This window comes from Rhinichthys klamathensis, unplaced genomic scaffold, assembly GCF_029890125.1.
Source record: "Rhinichthys klamathensis goyatoka isolate OS25496 unplaced genomic scaffold, OSU_Roscu_1.1 h1tg000223l_1, whole genome shotgun sequence".
Taxonomy (NCBI): Eukaryota; Metazoa; Chordata; class Actinopteri; order Cypriniformes; family Leuciscidae; genus Rhinichthys; species Rhinichthys klamathensis.
The window spans coordinates 3,421,886-3,441,175 of record NW_026606747.1 but is presented as its reverse complement, the minus strand read 5'-3'; the positions used below and the strand labels follow the sequence as shown (position 1 = coordinate 3,441,175).

The following is a 19,290-nucleotide window of genomic DNA, read 5'->3' as shown; positions in this document are numbered from 1 at the left end:
GTGGCAAAAACAATAATTAACAAAACAAGCATCACAGTAAGAGACATCTTACTGTGATGCTTGAATTTTCCTCCAGGAGAGGAGACGTCTCTGACCCTGGATCACAGTTATTCCACTGAGAAACTGTCACTGGCTCTGTAGGAATATCCTAACAACACCACAACTTGCCATGAAAACAAAGCAACCGAGATCACCAACATGTGACGCCTCCAACTTGAAGCTTTTTATAGCAGGCTCCTCATCAGACCCCTTCCTAACGTTGGCTCCAGGCCTGTTATTGGCATGAGAAAAAGTAGATGTCATGACAGGCCTCTGCCCAGCCGGACACCAACAAGTCGCGTGCATAGTTTTTGTTATTATTATTATTGGATTAGTTGAATAATATTTTAAATTGACAGTCCAACAATAGGCTGCTTTGTCAGTGGGATAACGGTTACCATACAATACCATGCGTCTTTTCAGATGCATCGCATGGGTACTGTCACAAGGACCTTGCTTTAAGACAAGTTTATAGTGTCTATTATGCCAGCACAGGAATGGGAGGAAACTGAACCCCCTGGGCGAGGCAAATGCACTCAAGGCTGCCTGACTGGTGGGCCAGTGGCGCAATGGATAACGCGTCTGATTACAAATCAGAAGATTCCAGGTTCGACTCCTGGCTGGCTCGCTCTGCCTCTTTTGCTTCGCTGTCAGCCCATAGCCATTTTATTATTATTAGCCCATAGTTAAAGGGGGGCGGTCACACACTAAAAGCCAAAGGGCCTGCTTGAGGCTTGAGGCTTGAGGCTTGAGGAAGTTCCCATATGGTCTAGCAGTCAGGATTCCTGGTTTTCACCCAGGCGGCCCGGGTTCGACTCCCGGTATGGGAAGTTCGTGTTGTCTTTGCTTCACTTATGGAAACAGCCAGGACGTCTCTCTGTGCCACTAGCACTTTTAGCCGGCAGGCGGAGCTTTCGAAACCTGATAGGTTTAGGTTCTGTCCCCAAACGATGTGCCTTCGATAGCTCAGCTGGTAGAGCGGAGGACTGTAGGTGGCAAATTGGCAATCCTTAGGTCGCTGGTTCGACTCTGGCTCGAAGGAGGTCTTTTTCACAAGCAAACATTTCATTGGCCATGCTTCTCGATAACGGTTACCATACAATACCATGCGTCTTTTCAGATGCATTGCATGGGTACTGTCACAATGACCTTGCTTTAAGACAAGTTTATAGTGTCTATTATGCCAGCACAGGAATGGGAGGAAACTGAACCCCCTGGACGAGGCAAATGCACTCAAGGCTGCCTGACTGGTGGGCCAGTGGCGCAATGGATAACGCGTCTGACTACGAATCAGAAGATTCCAGGTTCGACTCCTGGCTGGCTCGCTCTGCCTCTTTTGCTTCGCTGTCAGCCCATAGCCATTTTATTATTATTAGCCCATAGTTTTTGTTATTATTATTATTGGATTAGTTGAATAATGTTTTAAATTGACAGTCCAACAATAGGCTGCTTTGTCAGTGGGATAACGGTTACCATACAAATACGATCATTCCCATATTCTTAAAGGGGGGCGGTCACACACTAAAAGCCAAATGGCCTGCTTGAGCCTTGAGGAAGTTCCCATATGGTCTAGCGGTCAGGATTCCTGGTTTTCACCCAGGCGGCCCGGGTTCGACTCCCGGTATGGGAAGTTCGTGTTGTCTTTGCTTCACTTATGGAAACAGCCAGGACGTCTATCTGTGCCACTAGCACTTTTAGCTGGCAGGCGGAGCTTACGAAACCTGATAGGTTTAGGTTCTGTCCCCAAATGATGTGCCTTCGATAGCTCAGCTGGTAGAGCGGAGGACTGTAGGTGGCAAATTGGCAATCCTTAGGTCGCTGGTTCGACTCTGGCTCGAAGGAGGTCTTTTTCACAAGCAAACATTTCATTGGCCATGTTTCTCGACGAGGCCGTCAGCGCTTGAGTTGGTAGTCCAGCGTTTTGCAATCGCGACCGCCGCTGGAGGGCAAAAGCTCATTCCCTGACCGGGAATCGAACCCGGGCCGCGGCGGTGAGAGCACCGAATCCTAACCACTAGACCACCAGGGAAGGTCTGCTGACTCTTTCCCGTCAAGCCTGGCTGTGTGCCTCTACCAGATTTTGCAGCAACTGCTCAAGCAAGACCACTAAGGCTTGAATTTTCCTCCAGGAGAGGAGACGTCTCTGACCCTGGATCACAGTTATTCCACTGAGAAACTGTCACTGGCTCTGTAGGAATATCCTAACAACACCACAACTTGCCATGAAAACAAAGCAACCGAGATCACCAACATGTGACGCCTCCAACTTGAAGCTTTTTATAGCAGGCTCCTCATCAGACCCCTTCCTGACGTTGGCTCCAGGCCTGTTATTGGCATGAGAAAAAGTAGATGTCATGACAGGCCTCTGCCCAGCCGGACACCAACAAGTCGCGTGCATAGTTTTTGTTATTATTATTATTGGATTAGTTGAATAATATTTTAAATTGACAGTCCAACAATAGGCTGCTTTGTCAGTGGGATAACGGTTACCATACAATACCATGCGTCTTTTCAGATGCATTGCATGGGTACTGTCACAAGGACCTTGCTTTAAGACAAGTTTATAGTGTCTATTATGCCAGCACAGGAATGGGAGGAAACTGAACCCCCTGGGCGAGGCAAATGCACTCAAGGCTGCCTGACTGGTGGGCCAGTGGCGCAATGGATAACGCGTCTGACTACGAATCAGAAGATTCCAGGTTCGACTCCTGGCTGGCTCGCTCTTCCTCTTTTGCTTCGCTGTCAGCCCATAGCCATTTTATTATTATTAGCCCATAGTTTTTGTTATTATTATTATTGGATTAGTTGAATAATGTTTTAAATTGACAGTCCAACAATAGGCTGCTTTGTCAGTGGGATAACGGTTACCATACAAATACGATCATTCCCATATTCTTAAAGGGGGGCGGTCACACACTAAAAGCCAAAGGGCCTGCTTGAGCCTTGAGGAAGTTCCCATATGGTCTAGCGGTCAGGATTCCTGGTTTTCACCCAGGCGGCCCGGGTTCGACTCCCGGTATGGGAAGTTCGTGTTGTCTTTGCTTCACTTATGGAAACAGCCAGGACGTCTCTCTGTGCCACTAGCACTTTTAGCCGGCAGGCGGAGCTTACGAAACCTGATAGGTTTAGGTTCTGTCCCCAAACGATGTGCCTTCGATAGCTCACCTGGTAGAGCGGAGGACTGTAGGTGGCAAATTGGCAATCCTTAGGTCGCTGGTTCGACTCTGGCTCGAAGGAGGTCTTTTTCACAAGCAAACATTTCATTGGCCATGCTTCTCGACGAGGCCGTCAGCGCTTGAGTTGGTAGTCCAGCGTTTTGCAATCGCGACCGCCGCTGGAGGGCAAAAGCTCATTCCCTGACCGGGAATCGAACGCGGGCCGCGACGGTGAGAGCGCCGAATCCTAACCACTAGACCACCAGGGAAGGTCTGCTGACTCTTTCCCGTCAAGCCTGGCTGTGTGCCTCTACCAGATTTTGCAGCAACTGCTCAAGCAAGACCACTAAGGCTTGAATTTTCCTCCAGGAGAGGAGACGTCTCTGACCCTGGATCACAGTTATTCCACTGAGAAACTGTCACTGGCTCTGTAGGAATATCCTAACAACACCACAACTTGCCATGAAAACAAAGCAACCGAGATCACCAACATGTGACGCCTCCAACTTGAAGCTTTTTATAGCAGGCTCCTCATCAGACCCCTTCCTGACGTTGGCTCCAGGCCTGTTATTGGCATGAGAAAAAGTAGGCTGACGGTGCAGACAGCGATCGCGGAGCAGCGGATGATTTATATCGCCAACTTTTGATGAATTTATGAGAAGATGCAAACAGACAAAGTGTAGTAAGATAAAGATATTTCGGACTTTTTTTCACCACAAGTCTGAAAGAAGACAAATATCCCAAAATCTCAAAATTGACCAGTAAAAAAAACAATGTTTTTGCCTGCCGTGTCTCGCCTTAATTACATTTAATATTTTGCTTGTGAATAGGTTGACAACGCTACAATGGTATTTGCCGAATAATTACATTGCAGCGTTGCTAATGCTAATCATTACTAGGGCTATCTCTCTTTACCTGTTGCCACTTGTGTTTGTCCTCTTGAAAATAAAGATGTAAGCTTGGCACATTTGGCTGCATCTTTCTCAAATGCCTGACGCGTACAGTTATGGTACGGTAAATACTGACCGTGAATCCTGATTTTCAAGGAGTATTTCCTTAGGCTTTGCTTCTGCCCTTTATTTAGCTCTGCAGGGTGTGAACCCTTTAAAAGGTAATTGAAAATTTCCTCCCACTTATTTTCCATGGTTAAACTACAGTCAGCAGAAAAATAAGCATTAATAATTTAAAAGCAAAACATTAGTCGATGAGTTTAATCTCGGTCAGATGGCGCCAAACGCCTCGCGTTAACACCAGATTTAACGTTTTAACACGACATTACGTGACTTTACGACTCCACTTGCTAAAAATAATATATTGAAAACGTCTGTCAACATTTCTTGTGATTGTACAAGGCATGCAATTAGGTAATGTGTATATAATATGCGATATAATACACCAACACTTACCGCTTGTAATCTTAGGTATGCTGAAATGATAGTTTAAATTTAACACATGCGCAATTCCACAAATTTCACTGCTGCGCATGCGCATTAACCGAAGGTATCCCATTCTGATGGGTATGGTGTTTCGTCAGAACACCGGCCCAGCTATCGGTAGCCTACTACCCAGTGTTGGGTAAGTTACGTCAAATAAGTAATTAATTACTAATTACATCATCAGTATTGTATTTAAAATACTTTTCTAATTACTCTGTCTGAAAAGTAATTAAATTACTCAACAAGTAATTAAATACATTACTTCTTAAAATCCCTATAAACCTTGACTGGATAGACAATAGAAATGAAACTCTTTTAATAATTAAATATTATTTAAATAAATAAATAGTCAAACATGGAATAGTTTATCCTTTTAAAGCATTTTATCTTTATTAAAACATGCTATAATACTTTAATACTATAATAAATTTTTGTAACAAATGTAACCTTTAGTTAAACAGAATTCCTCTGCTACATATCTGAATAACAAAAAAGCTTAACTGTTAATAAAGTTAAAGTTAAATGACATGCATCAAGCTGTAAACATGAAACTTGCTTTCAAAGCAACGAGTACCATATTATATTTCATACATAATGTAGCCTATGTAGTCATGTGTTTCAACAAAATGAACAAATTTCTAATTCACTGTAACCTTTAGTTAACAGTCAAAATTCCTTTGACAAATACCTGAAAAACAAAAAATATAATTTCTCAATCAAAAATCAAGCTGTAAATGTAAACATTTTTTAAAAGCAATTAGCAACATATTTCATGCATACTGTATGCGGTCATATGTTTTTCAACAAAAACTAATTTCTACTGCTCTGATTGTGCTGCCTCCTTTTTGAAAAACTGGTTGTATCTCTTTTGGCTGCGTAACAGGGGTTGCCGTGTAGCGTTATCTGTCGACGAACATGGATCATTCAAAAGTGTTCGTCGATGCTGCCTTATCAGGTGCTTCAGTAGATTACTTGTGCTATTGACAGCGGCCGATAGTTTTTTTTCTCCCCAGGACATTGTACCTAATGTTCTTGTCTACCTGTGTCAAAAAAGTGAAGTAATTGGAATATTTCCATTTGGTAAAACACCCACTCGCTTCTGCCGACATCTTCCACTTCAGACAACGTAACCAACTGGCCCAAACTCGTCACGCGCAACTGCACTACAGCAAACGAGTTTAAAGAGGCAGCGTTCACTTTTACCTTTAGGCGATACATTTAGATTTTAAATTCAATATTGATAGTTCACTATCGATATCAATATCGTAGTTTTTGAACAACTCCATTTGACTTGACTTGGACAAAAACTACGATAAAACCTGTGGGAAAGCATCTTTTACAGCGATGTTTGTGTGAGCATATCAGTGAACACCCCTGACCACTCGGTGAGTTTAACGTCTTTGTAAACTAAAGTTTAATGCGTTTTAGGAAGGATTGTTTCTGTGCACCTATGCAACCATTGTGGAGAAACCGAAACCGAAATTTCACAGAAACCACAGAAACCGAAATTTCTCGGGACAGCAGCATGTGTCCACATTTAATCTTAACCGTTTTATTTAATCAGAAACGATCTTGAAACAGGGCTTCAAGTGTAAAATACCAAACTTTTCTTTTAACAACATGGTAATATAAACATTTGAACATTTAACCCTCTACTGCACGGTGTTGCCATATGGCAACATACCCTTTCTTTGGACATTTCTTGAAATTTGAAAATAAATATGAGCTCTGATTAATCTTAAATTCATGGTAGAACCTGGTGGTAACCAATGATATGCTTTGATGACATCACGACACTACACACACCCTTGCAACGTCATTCTTTTCACACACTTTTGATGACTCCAGCTGCTGAAAAAGTGCTCGTGTATATGTGAAGATTTTCCTCATTTTTTTCATATTTCTTCGGAATAAAAAAAACATCAAGCATCTGGGGTAAGTTCTAATATTTTTTCAATCATTGTCACATTGTTTTGATACTTATATTACCTTTTTATTTAATAAAATAGGTATGTTGCCATATGGCAACATTGTGCGGTAATGGAACAATATTTTGCCCATGCTAATGCAGAGTAGCTTTGTATGAATGACAATGTATGGATGCACTGATTTAGTTGGATGGTTGTATTCTACTCATATATTTATATATATTTATAAAGTAAAGTAAAAGTAAAGTATAAAAGTAAAATATATGAGCAGGCACTAGGTAGGTGTTTGGTAGGTGGTAGGTGTTTGTCTTTGCCTTGAAGCTGAAGATTTAATTCATTCAGCTTGCCAAACACATCGCTGAGGTAGGCCAGTTTAAACATAAATTGTTAATCACTGAACTTGCTTGCAGCCTCATACATGCGCTCCTCCTCCAAGAACATCCGAATATCTGCCCTGAGCTCAAAGACGCGCGACAGCACTTTGCCGCGGGAGAGCCACCTTGCTTCGCTGTGAAACAGCACAGATGTGTGATCAGCTCCCATTTCTTCACAAAGTGCGGAGAACAGTCGCGCTTTCAGGGGTCGGGTTTTGATAAAAATGACCACGCTAACAACTTCTGTCAAAACCTCATTTAGTTCAGGGCTGAGCTGCCTTGACGCGAGCGCTTCCCTGTGAATGACACAGTGCATCCAGTGCGCATCTGGCGCAACCCTTTTTATTAGTGCCTGCAGCCCGTTTCTTGACCCTGCCATGGTCTGTGCGTCATCAGAGCAAAAACCCACACAGTTTTCCCATTTAAGGCCGTGTTCTTTGAGGTAACTGTCCATGATCTTAAACAGCTCATCAGCTGTGGCTCTATTTTTTATGTATTTGCAAAAAAGCAAATCCTCGCACAGTGACTTGCCATTCACAAAGCGGACGTACGAGATGAACAAGCAGTCTTTATTGCTGTCAGTAGCTTCGTCCACTTGTAATGCAAAACGACTGTCTTTAAATTTTCTATGAGTTGTTCCTCAAGATCTCTTGAAATGTTGCATATACGTCTCGCAACTGTGTCGTTTGACAGGGGGACAGCTTTTAATTTAGCTGCGCTTGTCTCGTCAAGCATAATTGACACCATGTCTAGAGCAGCGGGGAGAATGAGCTGCTCTGCAGTTGTGTGTGGTTTTTTGCATTGTGCAATTCTGTATGCCACTAGATATGAAGCCATCTGTGCTTTACTGTTTACTGATGCAGCTTTTACCATGCGAGTCTCCTGTTGACGGTATTCTGCCAGTTTTCTTTGAAAGAAATCAAGTGGCTTATTAACGTCACTGGGGTGTGTGGTCTCTAGGTGTCGTCTTAATTTGTTGGGTCTCATACTGTCTGCTGCTAGCGATTTAAGACACAGAACACACATCGGTCTCTCCTCAGCCCCCACCACCGCTGCCGTGAATCCAAGAGGAAGATACCCTTCATCATATTTTCTTTTCGGTTGGCTTTTTGGTTGATTAGGCCCGTCTGGTTTGTGTCTCTCTGCTGGCTCTGGCTCGACAACTTTTGAGGTCCGTGTCACAAATTTATCCATGTTGTGTTGTTAGTGTTATTGCGTTATTTCCCACACTAGCCTGCTACTCACAGTAGCGGGGGAAAGGGTGTGCTGCAGCCCCCCTCGTCATAGCATCAGCACCCCTTGGTGGGTGGCTGTGGACTAACATAGGCCTACTTTTGTACTTAAAAACGTGAAATAATTTTTTTTTTTTAAATAGACATAACATACTGTGTTTGATATTGGATTAAATAAAATGATGGGCAGTGTAGCTATAAGATATAAACAAATGATGAATTATTTTAATATTCCGGAGAGCGCATTTCTGAATATTCTGCTCTTCTCGCTCGCTCATTCCGCTCAGGGTCGCGCGCTCAACCCAGAATGGCCTGCTGTTTCGAAAATATGAGGAATAAGGGCTGGCTCCGACTAAAGTTTTTTTTCTAGTCGACTAGTTGTTGTTCATTTAAGCCATTAGTGGACAAATTGCCCCTTTATATTGATTTAATTACTTACATAGGCTATATAGGATAATGAGCGTTATATAGCCGCACTCAAGCGCACGACCGCATGCATAAAGCTTGCCACAAAGAACCGGCAAAAGTAATGATTATGAATGTGTCAAAAATAGGAAGGAAGGAGACATTTAATTGTTTATTAATAAACTGGTGTTTTATGTGTCACTGCAAAGATTCGCCATAAACGGATAAAGATAGAAAGGCATAAAAAGGAAAATTTCCTCCCGTTTGGCACGCCCCACCTGTCACGTCTCTATTCCCCACCAGTGGGCCGCGCCCCACACTTTGAGAACCGCTGATCTAGCACAAGAATACGACGAGAGGGGTTTAGAGTTTTTCTTACAATCCCAGGAAGCGGTGTTGGACGCCTTCGATTCTGACCAGGATTCATCAGATAGCGGCAGTTCTGAGGACTCTGCAGGATGTTTCAGACCCCCATACAGATGCTGTGATGTCCAGAACCTGAGCCATGACATGCTTCGCAGCACCAACCGGAATTTTTTACGGATTTTAGAAGTTGCTAATCAACCTTTATCGTTTCAACAAACCGAGGCCATTGTGTACGAGTCCCAAAGCGATGTTGTCACACTTCTACACAGAGTGATAGACCAGCAGAATCGCCATACGACTGATTTAAGGAGCGCTGTTGATTTTTTTGGCGTTTGTCATGAGCAAGCTTTGAACGAAAACCGGCAATTACGTAGTGAGGTTTTGGCAGTGCGCGGGGAAATTGCGCAGGCACGGGAAGACCTGCAGCTACAGACAATTGCATTGTCGCTATTCTCAGAGAGACTAAATATTCTTCAAAGACTATTGCGGGAATTACATGAGGTCTTCATGAGAAGGTGATCATTTCCTTATTTTTATTTCAAACGAGTGGTGTTATTTTGTTTAATTTGATGGTTATTATTTGTATCTGTTTTAAAAACTAGTAGTGACTAGTTATTGATGTCATTGTTGTCAGTAGCCTATGTTAAAGGAACACTCCGACTTTTTGGGACTTTAGCCTATTCACCTTATCCCCCAGAGTTAGATAAGTCCACACATACCTTTTTCATCTCCGTGCGTGCTATAAGTCTGTTTGACGCACCCACCGCTAGCCTAGCTTAGCACAAAGACTGGATGTAAATGGTTGCAGCTAGCATACTAATCCAAATAAGTGACAAAATAACGCAAACATTTTCCTATTTACATGTTGTGATTTGTATAGTCACAGAGTGTACAAAAAACAAAGTCACATGAGACACAGACATATTTTAACCGTATATATACTGGGAACTATATTCTCTGAAGGCGAAGCACTGCTACTTGGGCGGAGTGATAACCGCAGCACCTGAGACGAGCCGTGGTGAGGAGCAGAGAGCGCGTCTCAGGTGCTGCGGTTATCACTCCGCCCAAGTAGCAGTGCTTCGCCTTCAGAGAATATAGTTCCCAGTATATATACGGTTAAAATATGTCTGTGTCTCATGTGACTTTGTTTTTTGTACACTCTGTGACTATACAAATCACAACATGTAAATAGGAAAATGTTTGCGTTATTTTGTCACTTATTTGGATTAGTATGCTAGCTGCAACCATTTACATCCAGTCTTTGTGCTAAGCTAGGCTAGCGGTGGGTGCGTCAAACAGACTTATAGCACGCACGGAGATGAAAAAGGTATGTGTGGACTTATCTAACTCTGGGGGATAAGGTGAATAGGCTAAAGTCCCAAAAAGTCGGAGTGTTCCTTTAATGGGGTATTATTGTTTATGTGGTAGTCCTACACATGCTTTTGTTTTACACGATTTAAATAAAACATATCAAAATGCTTTCTAAAAGAGCGCGCACAGACTCAGACTCTGAAGCCAAAGAAGCCGAAAGATCTAGACGTCACACTAACAGTTTACGTCTTTTAATAAATGAGCAGTTACGAATGATAAACACAGATGGTCTAACCACAACCGAACTATTGCGAAATATAATAGCAGAGCAAGAAAATTTGGGGGAAATACCCGTACATGACGATAATGAAAGCGCACAGACAGGCGCGGGGGTGCCTGATCGAACGAACCCACAGTCCCCTGAGATGAGTTTGAGCCAGGCAGAAATACGCAGTCTTGCTACCGAGGGTGGTCGCGTGGGTGATTTCATAATTATCCCGAGACCGCGTTTCAACGGGGTAGAAATTAATAGAACGCTTAATCTCAGCGAAATAGACACAAATGATTTAGCCGCTTTTAATATTCATCTGCATAACATTTTAAATGAGATTGTAGATTTTTCTCAACTGATGGCCGGTGAAACGGGATATATCAACATTGCGTTGTCTGGAGAAAGTTTACCCACGTCCATAAATACCGTTTTAACACCCGAGAATAATCATGACCCCTCATTATTTATCGAACAGCTTGAACAAGCAACACAGAGCAACAGTGAGATTTGCACTGATACATCACTATCGTTACAGATTTCAGTAGCTATGGACAGGCCTGGAGGGGGTCGCAGAAGAATTACAAGTCATGCGATCAGCGAGAGTGTAGAGAGGAATAAAATGCATTTGTTCAGCCCTACAAATTTCGAAAATAATATGTGTTTGAGTTTTTGTCTAGCCTATTTCCTTAACCCGTCGCTTACTGATCAACAGTTACAAAGACTGGCGTACGAAATCCATACAAGTTGTGGCTTTACACCACGTGATAAAATAGGGTATCACAATTTGGCTGTTTTCGAAAGAAAATATGATCTAAAAATTGTGGTATTTCATCGAGACTGCTCAGGGAGGCTACAAGTGTACAAAAACATGGATGAAATTCATCCAAAGACTGTGCATTTGTATAATCATGAGGGGCATTATCATCTAATAAAAAATTTGAAAGGTTTTATAGGGAATAGCTATGTCTGCCAATTCTGCAACAGAGGGCACAACGATATACGCACACACAGATGTAAATATGTATGTAAAGTGTGCAATACGGCCGAATGCCGATCACATGCTACAAACTCTAGACAATGTCCAGATTGCCTCAGATATTGTAGCAATACCTTCTGCTACAATACGCATAAAAAATCACGAGTACCTAGTGAAAGATCGCAGTGTGATACCCTGTGTTTCTGCTCGAAATGTCACTCTATTTATAGGGTTGTGAGAAACGGCGATAAGGTGAAACCCCACACCTGTTCTCCAAAGTGTTGCGTACATTGCAAAGAGGTCTTGCCAGATGATGGCAACCACGAGTGCTATATTCAACCTCTTAAGCCTGAAACACATGATAAAAAATATATTTATTACGATTTTGAAACTATGTTTGAAAATGGCAGGCATACAGCTAATTATGTATGTGCAATGACACACGACGGCGAGACGTTTGAAGCAGGTGGTACAGAATGTGTAGAGCTTCTGGTTAAACACTTTAGACGTACGAAATACGCAGGCTTTACATTCATAGGACACAATTCGTCGGGCTTTGACAATTTTATACTGGCGGAACACCTTGCAAAGGAGGGGTTAACACCAAAAATTATTATGCAAGGATGTCGTATATTATACATGTACGATACTGTGTTTAGACAACGATTTGTTGATTCTTTTCAGTTTATCCCAATGTCTCTGGGAAAAATACCCGCAGCGTTAAACCTGGGTGTGTGTGTTAAGGGTTTTTTCCCCCATCACTTCAATAGATTGGAGAATGCAAATTACGTGGGGCCCTATCCGGCAAAAGAGTTTTACGGTTATGACACCATGAGTCAAACCGAGCGCTCTAGATTTGATCAATGGTACACAGGTGTATCAGGGGTCTTTGACTTCAAAAAGGAGCTCGCTTTTTACTGTCGGAATGACGTGATTATTTTACGCCTAGCATGTATAAAATATCGTGAAGAATTCATCGAATGTACAAACATTGATCCGTTTAAATCAGTGACACTTGCTGGAACGTGTATGAAGGTGTTCAAAACTAATTTCCTTGCGCGTGACACCCTGGCTCTCACACACAGTCATGCATACATTAATCAGTATGAAACTTTCTCAAACGCGTCTATACAATGGTTGGAGTATTACATGAAGAAACAGAACGTGGATGTCCAACACGCATTGAACAGCGGCGAAGCCAGCTTCGGACCCTATCATGTTGATGGGTATTACGTGAGTGAAGAGGGTGTCAAAACAGCTTTAGAGTTTTTGGGATGTTTTTTTCACGGACATTGTTGCAGATTTAAGGCTGAAGAAATTAATCCCTTATCAAGAGTGTCTTTCGGGGCACTCAGGAGACAGTCGGATGATAAACTATAAGCCCTTCGTAAAGTGTATTCCTTGCACGTTATTTCTATGTGGGCCTGTGAGTGGGAGGCTGCGAAACAAACAGATCCGGCAGTGATACAATTTATGAAATCTTACGAAGCGCCCGAGAGAATGAAACCACGTGAAGCACTTTACGGAGGGCGCACAAACACGTATAAACTATGCTTCGCAGCCATCTCCCCAAAGCCGAGCTTCTGACAGAACCTGAAGAGTTCACACAGCGTCTTTTTAGCAACGCGTATGTGATAAAACATTTCTCTTTTGTATCTGACTCCGTGGCTTTAATCCAATGGTCTTACGCACAACAAGACCCCTCTCCGACTCGTGATGTTAACGTGTTTATTGGGGCATTCACCACCGCATACGCACGACTCGAGCTCTATAATCTTTTGGATAAATTAGATAAGAGAGTCCTTTATGCCGATACAGATTCTGTTATCTTTGTATCGAAAAACGGAGATTGGATTCCTGAGACAGGACCTTATCTCGGTCAGCTCACGAGCGAATTAGAACCGTCAGACTATCTGGTTTTATTTTCAGCATCAGGGTCTAAATCTTATGGTTTTGCCACTAAAAATGGTCATACGTGTCTCAAAGCTAAAGGGATAACGCTTCACGCTAAGAACGCACAAATAGTCACGCTGCAGAGTCTGATAGGTCTTATGCGCTCATATGTTGAGACTGGTGCCAGTACGCACCTGCTCGCTAGCACGGACACCATCACACGCAATAAGTCGCGCTTCACGCTGCATAATAAAACAGTTGTGAAGACGTTCAGAATCGAGTATGACAAGCGTGTCCTTCTACCAGACTACACAACATTGCCTTACGGGTTTTAACAATATTTGTGAATATGTGTGAAACAGATGTTTTTGACTATAGACTCAGGCATCCTTTTTCCGGGGTTGTTAGCGGTCCAAGCAATAGTGGCAAGATTTTTTTTGTGAAGACTCTAATGTATAACTCAGACAGAATGTGCTCTGTGAAGTTTGATCATTTTGTTTACATATATACATCCTGGCAACCTTTATACGACGAATTGTTGCATGCTTTTGATATTAAATTCATTGAAAATATCCCTAAGAAACTGGATGATGAATCTTTATTTCCTCGCGATAAAAGATCCCTTTTAATTTTAGATGATGTCATGTCTCAAGCAGCATGCAATTCTGAAGTCGAGAGGGTTTTTACGCAGTACACCCATCACAATGGGATTAGTTGCTTATTATTGGTGCAGAATCTTTTTTTCCAGGGTAAATCTACCAGAACTATAGGGCTTAACGCAAATTATTTAATAATATTTAAAAACCGTCAGATGTCGTCAGATGTTTCCTGGTAATACAAAAATTTTCATCGAAGCGTACCAGGATGCAACCGAGAGGCCTTACAGCTATTTACTGATAGATTATAAACCGCAAACACCTGAAAGATTTTGTCTCAGAACAGATTTACTGTCAGACTATCCGGCGGTCTACGTCCAGAAAGGGGGTTTAACATGAGTTCGAGACTTTCCAGAAATCTGTACCTTTTAAAGCTATTATACAAGAGCTCGCCCAGACAACGAAACGCTATTCTCCATTCAGCACCTGACGAGCTTATACTGGCTCTCTGCGAAGTCGCTCTCAATATTCTTCACGGTATGATCCCTCTAACTGCGAAACAACACGGATCTTTAAAAAGGAGAAAGACTGAGATAAAGTACGTCGCTAATAAAAAGATCAACATAACCAGAAAGAGGCGCATGATTAATCAAAAAGGAGGGTTTATCTTGCCTTTATTATCAGTAGCTCTGCCTTTCATATCTAGTCTGATAACTAGAAGCTAAATCTGAAGAGAATGGATCATACTGATAAAATGTATCTAGTGCCAAAGCATCAAATGGACAGACTAAGGTCTGCACAAGCACCTCGCGAAAATATCCACACCTTTGTGGAGGACCATCTGGATTCAGCTATTAGAGAGATATTGCAGAAACATGATCTGAACACGTACGAGAAGGCACAACTTTACACCAATGCTTTACAGCGATATCTTAGCGTGGTGAAACACAATGATATGGAAAGTAGCACGCTGACCTTCACACACCCACCCGTTGAGACCGAGACCAGTGAGATCGCTCATGCATCAGATAGATCTGAGGAAGCCCCTGATGATGTAATCGTATCTGAAGTATTAAACAATGTACCACAGAGAAGTTTAAAAAATGTGAAATATATTATGGATAAAATGTCCAAAGCCAAACACTTGTCTTCATGGACAGATAACGGGGAATTTGTTTATAAAGGGGCAATCATCCCCGGATCCCATGTGTTTGATCTGGTGAAAAGTGTGACGTCACCACAGATGATACGTGATAACAGGCGTCCAGTGGGGTGGCATGCGTTTCTGGAGGCTTTTGCCAATCTGCACATACCTTATTCGACTGTAGCCAACCATCATGTTAGGCACATGATCGAATCGCTTAAAAGAAAAACAACAGATGATAGCTTTGGAGATGTACCGTCGAAATCATTGAAAAAACGAGGATATCGTAAAACACCACCGCACACCCCTGATGCAGATGTATTTAATTCTTCTAAATTAGACAGTAAACAATGGCTGGATTTTTAACAAATTTAACATATGATTTTATCTATTTTACCCAATGCGTGTGACTTATCCTATTTCATAAGTCTATGAATTTCATATTTTTTATTTTAAAAGATGTTTATAGTGTTGTTGCTTTGTGATGTCAAATAAAAGGGAAGAAACAAATCATTCGTTTACGTGTCATTTTATTCGATACATATGCACATACACCATGAGTTAATACGTCTGATATGTTTTACCAGTCTGTACACACTGTATACACTTGAATGATTTCCTATCACAGACACGGGGTTTCAATTTTTTCACAAAAAGAGATACCATAGAGTCATTTTTTAACAGATTATCATTATGGTAAAATTTCATTATATTCTCATACTCAAAACCTCGAGAAATATGATACAGAAAAAAAACACAATGCTGTCCACAGGTAACAGAAGTATAATCTTGCACTTGTCTGGTAGAATAATGAACTTGTGTAGAATTATTTTTTAGAAAATCTTGAATAGACCTAGGAAAACAGTCTGCATTCGGAGGGTTGCCGAAGCTGTCAAAGAAACATGCGACACCATTTCGACCTACGTACATCGCCACCCAATGTTGCCCCGGATCACCCGATGCGTCTGTATTAGAGATTAACAGGGCCGGTGTATCTACCAATGGTGCTTTGGGGAGGTAATCGCTAGGAAACACACCTAGAAAATTGACGTCACAGAAGTTATCCATGATTTCCGTCAACTGTACAGTATTCATTTCAAGCCCCCCCCGTCAGTGGTGTTCAGCGAGCACCTGTCTCCGGTTTGATATTTCGAGAAGAGAATCGTAGGTTGCATAAATTAAAAGATTGACGGTGTGTTCAAGCGGCTCTCTAAAACGCACTTCTAATCTAATATTTCCCGTTCTAATTAGTGATACGTGTTGCCCGCATTCGTCATCGGGCGTGAGATTGAAAGCGTAGAGTGTGTATCCGTTGAGAAAATCCTCTCTGTCTATGGCCAGCGGCTGATTCTTCAAATGTCTACCGGTCGCAGACACCAGCTGGTAAAATTCCCTAACGGCGTTACCTAAATTATATTGCGGTTGAAGAGGCCTATTAGGATTCAAGACTCCATCTGAGGTGAGATTGAGATACTCTAAATTAAAGTGCTTAAAAGCAAAAGGGTTTTTGTCATAAGCCCCTGTGAACGCCGAGTTATCAGTCATAGCTAGGATAATAGATTTTGGAAGAGTGCCGAGGAAGAGATTCTCGTGGTTTGAGACACCCGCCCCTGCTGGTATGGAGAAATTTTTCACACAGACACGGTCTATGGGGTATTTGGCTGTCGCCGAGAGAAGCGCTTGTGCGTGCCCCAAACGTACAGCCGGTGACACGCTCACTCTCTTGACAAAGAGTGAAGCTGAGAGAATTTTTAGCTTGTAATCGATTGCGTCGCCGCTCATCAAGCAGAATGCGTCTTTTGCTCTGGTTAGGCGAATACGGATATCAACCCCGTTCAATAATAGTTTCGGTTGAAAGAACATATCACAGTGTATCGGTGCTAATAACTCCACCACATTACTGGCATTGGTGAACGCGGCTCTTTTTGCCAAACCTTCGTTGCCGGCTCCAGGGATAGTCGAATCCATACTCCCGGCCGTATCCTTAAAGAAAAGACCTGCTGAAAAGTTGCTTTCTAACGTGTCTCTCCCATAATTAATGAGCGTTTCGATAATACTTCTATAAGGATAAGTGCTGGACGATTGTGAGACTAGACGATCCCCCAAAGACACATCAACCTGTGAGAAGATAGTCGCTGCCGGGTAATTGAGAACCGTCACCGGAGCTCCCTCAGGGCAGTCGGACCCGTCCGGCATAGTTATTTTGACACGGGTAAATAATAATGTGTTATTCAAATCTGTGTAATCTTCACCCGTCCCGCTATGAAGAATTCAATCGGAGATAAATCAGAAATAGCCGAAATCGGTGGGTATTCGATGTAGGTGTTCTTCTCAATAGCTGTTTGTGTCAAAGGGACGGTAAACAGATCCAGCTCGGATTTAACGCATTCGTCAGACATGCAATGTAACAGAGACATGTTTTTTATTTTTATTTTTTAGAATATAGTATTGACTCGTCTTTTTAATTTTGTGGTTCTTTTCACACGCTTCACACGAGTTCTTCTTTTGATTTTTGCGACTGAGCGTTTTTTGGTGACGCTCCTGCTTTTCTTTATGCCATGACCACGCCCCTTTCTCATACGGGCCCCAGGCGGCTTTAATCGTCTACGCCCCATCACCATCAGACCATGCCCGCTCTGACCGTCATCGTTGTTATATGACTTTGCTAGGGCTGTGCTAACGACGTCACTCACTATATTTTTTGCTGCAGTTTTCATGTGTGGTTTTGCTATACTGAATCCTCTCCTAATAAGCGGCACAGCCAATCTATACAACCCTCTAAACAAACCACCGATACTTGATAAAAAAAAAACACCGTACATAACACCGCCGCCTGTGTATCCGGGGATACCGTTTCCGGTTTGCGCTTGGTAGTACGAGACGTAACGCTCGGGATCCGGCTGGTATGGTGCTAGATAAGCCATTTTTAAAACAGGTGTTGTTTCACGGGTCTAAAGTGTAGTTTAGATACAACCTTCCCGTAGGTGAATGGGACGTCTCTGTTTAAGTCGTCTTTAATCTCTATAGTAATCTCGTTAATACTGTTTTTATTAAGACGCACGTAGTGTGACTTGTCGTACCTGACACTGACAACTTTGTTAGTCTCACCTTCGATGTGTACTGTGCCTAGTAAAGGTACATGGACATCTCCAACTGTCTGACACTCGATTATATCGGTGTATACATATAATGTGTAAAAACCCCCACTTATATCAGCCTGGAACGGAGCATATGTGATGTGTGTGTCTCGATGTTCATCCGAACTGTTTACAGTTTCTATAGAAACCCCTGGTTTTAAACCCAGGATGATAGCCAGCTTGCCATAAAATGTCAGCGACGTCCCGTGAGGTGCTTTCAGAAATACCTTATTCTTTATACGGTCGTAGACGAGACGTACCGCCGGGGGGAGAGAGATGTTTATATCCCTGAGTAAGATGGGTACATCCTCAAAATACCCACATTTCAACGTATACCGACTCGTTGATAATTTTAGAGGTTTCTGAAACGCATCACCCCTAACAGGGAGCTCGTGGTTATCCTGCAGCAGACATTGATCACAAACAATGACAAAAAACACGTCATCCTCATTAAATGCATACCACGTCAACGGATATTCAAATTCGACCAATGCCACCTCCCACATGCCTTTTAAAATTATACTTCTGGCCAGTCTAGTTCTGTAATTGGATATACAATTCTCAGGATAGATACTACTCGAGGCATTGCATGGGAGCGTGACGTAGAACCCCTCCTCAGACATAATTTACATAAATGACACCTGTCACGAATTCACTACGGCTTTAAGACGGTTTGCAGATCCATCACCTGCTTTTCGGGGACCCAGCTGTTGAATTTTGTAGGCCAGCCAAGCCACTTGACGAGAACGTACATGACTTTTCCACGACGTTGCTTGTCCAGTATTTTTTCAACTTTGAAAGCCGAATTATTACTAACTATAATCCTCTGTAATTCTTGTTCATAAAAACAACCTTCAATCAAGTCCCCATCATAGTCCTGTATCCGATACACGACCGGATTTCGGGGTATACATGCCGTTATGGTGAAGTATTCTTCAGTATAATTCTGTTCGTACCCCTTTGCGAAAATATTACGGGTTTTAGATACTCGTACAACGTCTCCAATCGAGAATTTAAACTTGGGTGT

At 42.3% G+C, this 19,290-nt stretch overlaps 7 non-coding genes across 7 annotated transcripts; 6 read left to right on the top strand and 1 right to left on the bottom strand.

The window, feature by feature from the left end:
* Nucleotides 1-594: 594 nt before the first annotated feature.
* Nucleotides 595-667, top strand: trnac-aca (transfer RNA cysteine (anticodon ACA)). Its single transcript has one exon. It is a non-coding gene; the product is annotated as a tRNA-Cys (tRNA).
* Nucleotides 668-797: 130 nt separating this feature from the next.
* Nucleotides 798-869, top strand: trnae-uuc (transfer RNA glutamic acid (anticodon UUC)). Its single transcript has one exon. It is a non-coding gene; the product is annotated as a tRNA-Glu (tRNA).
* Nucleotides 870-1,291: 422 nt separating this feature from the next.
* On the top strand, nt 1,292-1,364 carry trnar-acg (transfer RNA arginine (anticodon ACG)). Its single transcript has one exon. It is a non-coding gene; the product is annotated as a tRNA-Arg (tRNA).
* A 233-nt stretch (nt 1,365-1,597) lies between these two features.
* On the top strand, nt 1,598-1,669 carry trnae-uuc (transfer RNA glutamic acid (anticodon UUC)). Its single transcript has one exon. It is a non-coding gene; the product is annotated as a tRNA-Glu (tRNA).
* Nucleotides 1,670-1,996: 327 nt separating this feature from the next.
* On the bottom strand, nt 1,997-2,068 carry trnae-cuc (transfer RNA glutamic acid (anticodon CUC)). The gene has a single exon. It is a non-coding gene; the product is annotated as a tRNA-Glu (tRNA).
* A 618-nt stretch (nt 2,069-2,686) lies between these two features.
* On the top strand, nt 2,687-2,759 carry trnar-acg (transfer RNA arginine (anticodon ACG)). The gene has a single exon. It is a non-coding gene; the product is annotated as a tRNA-Arg (tRNA).
* A 233-nt stretch (nt 2,760-2,992) lies between these two features.
* trnae-uuc (transfer RNA glutamic acid (anticodon UUC)) lies at nt 2,993-3,064 on the top strand. The gene has a single exon. It is a non-coding gene; the product is annotated as a tRNA-Glu (tRNA).
* The last annotated feature ends 16,226 nt before the right edge of the window (nt 3,065-19,290 follow it).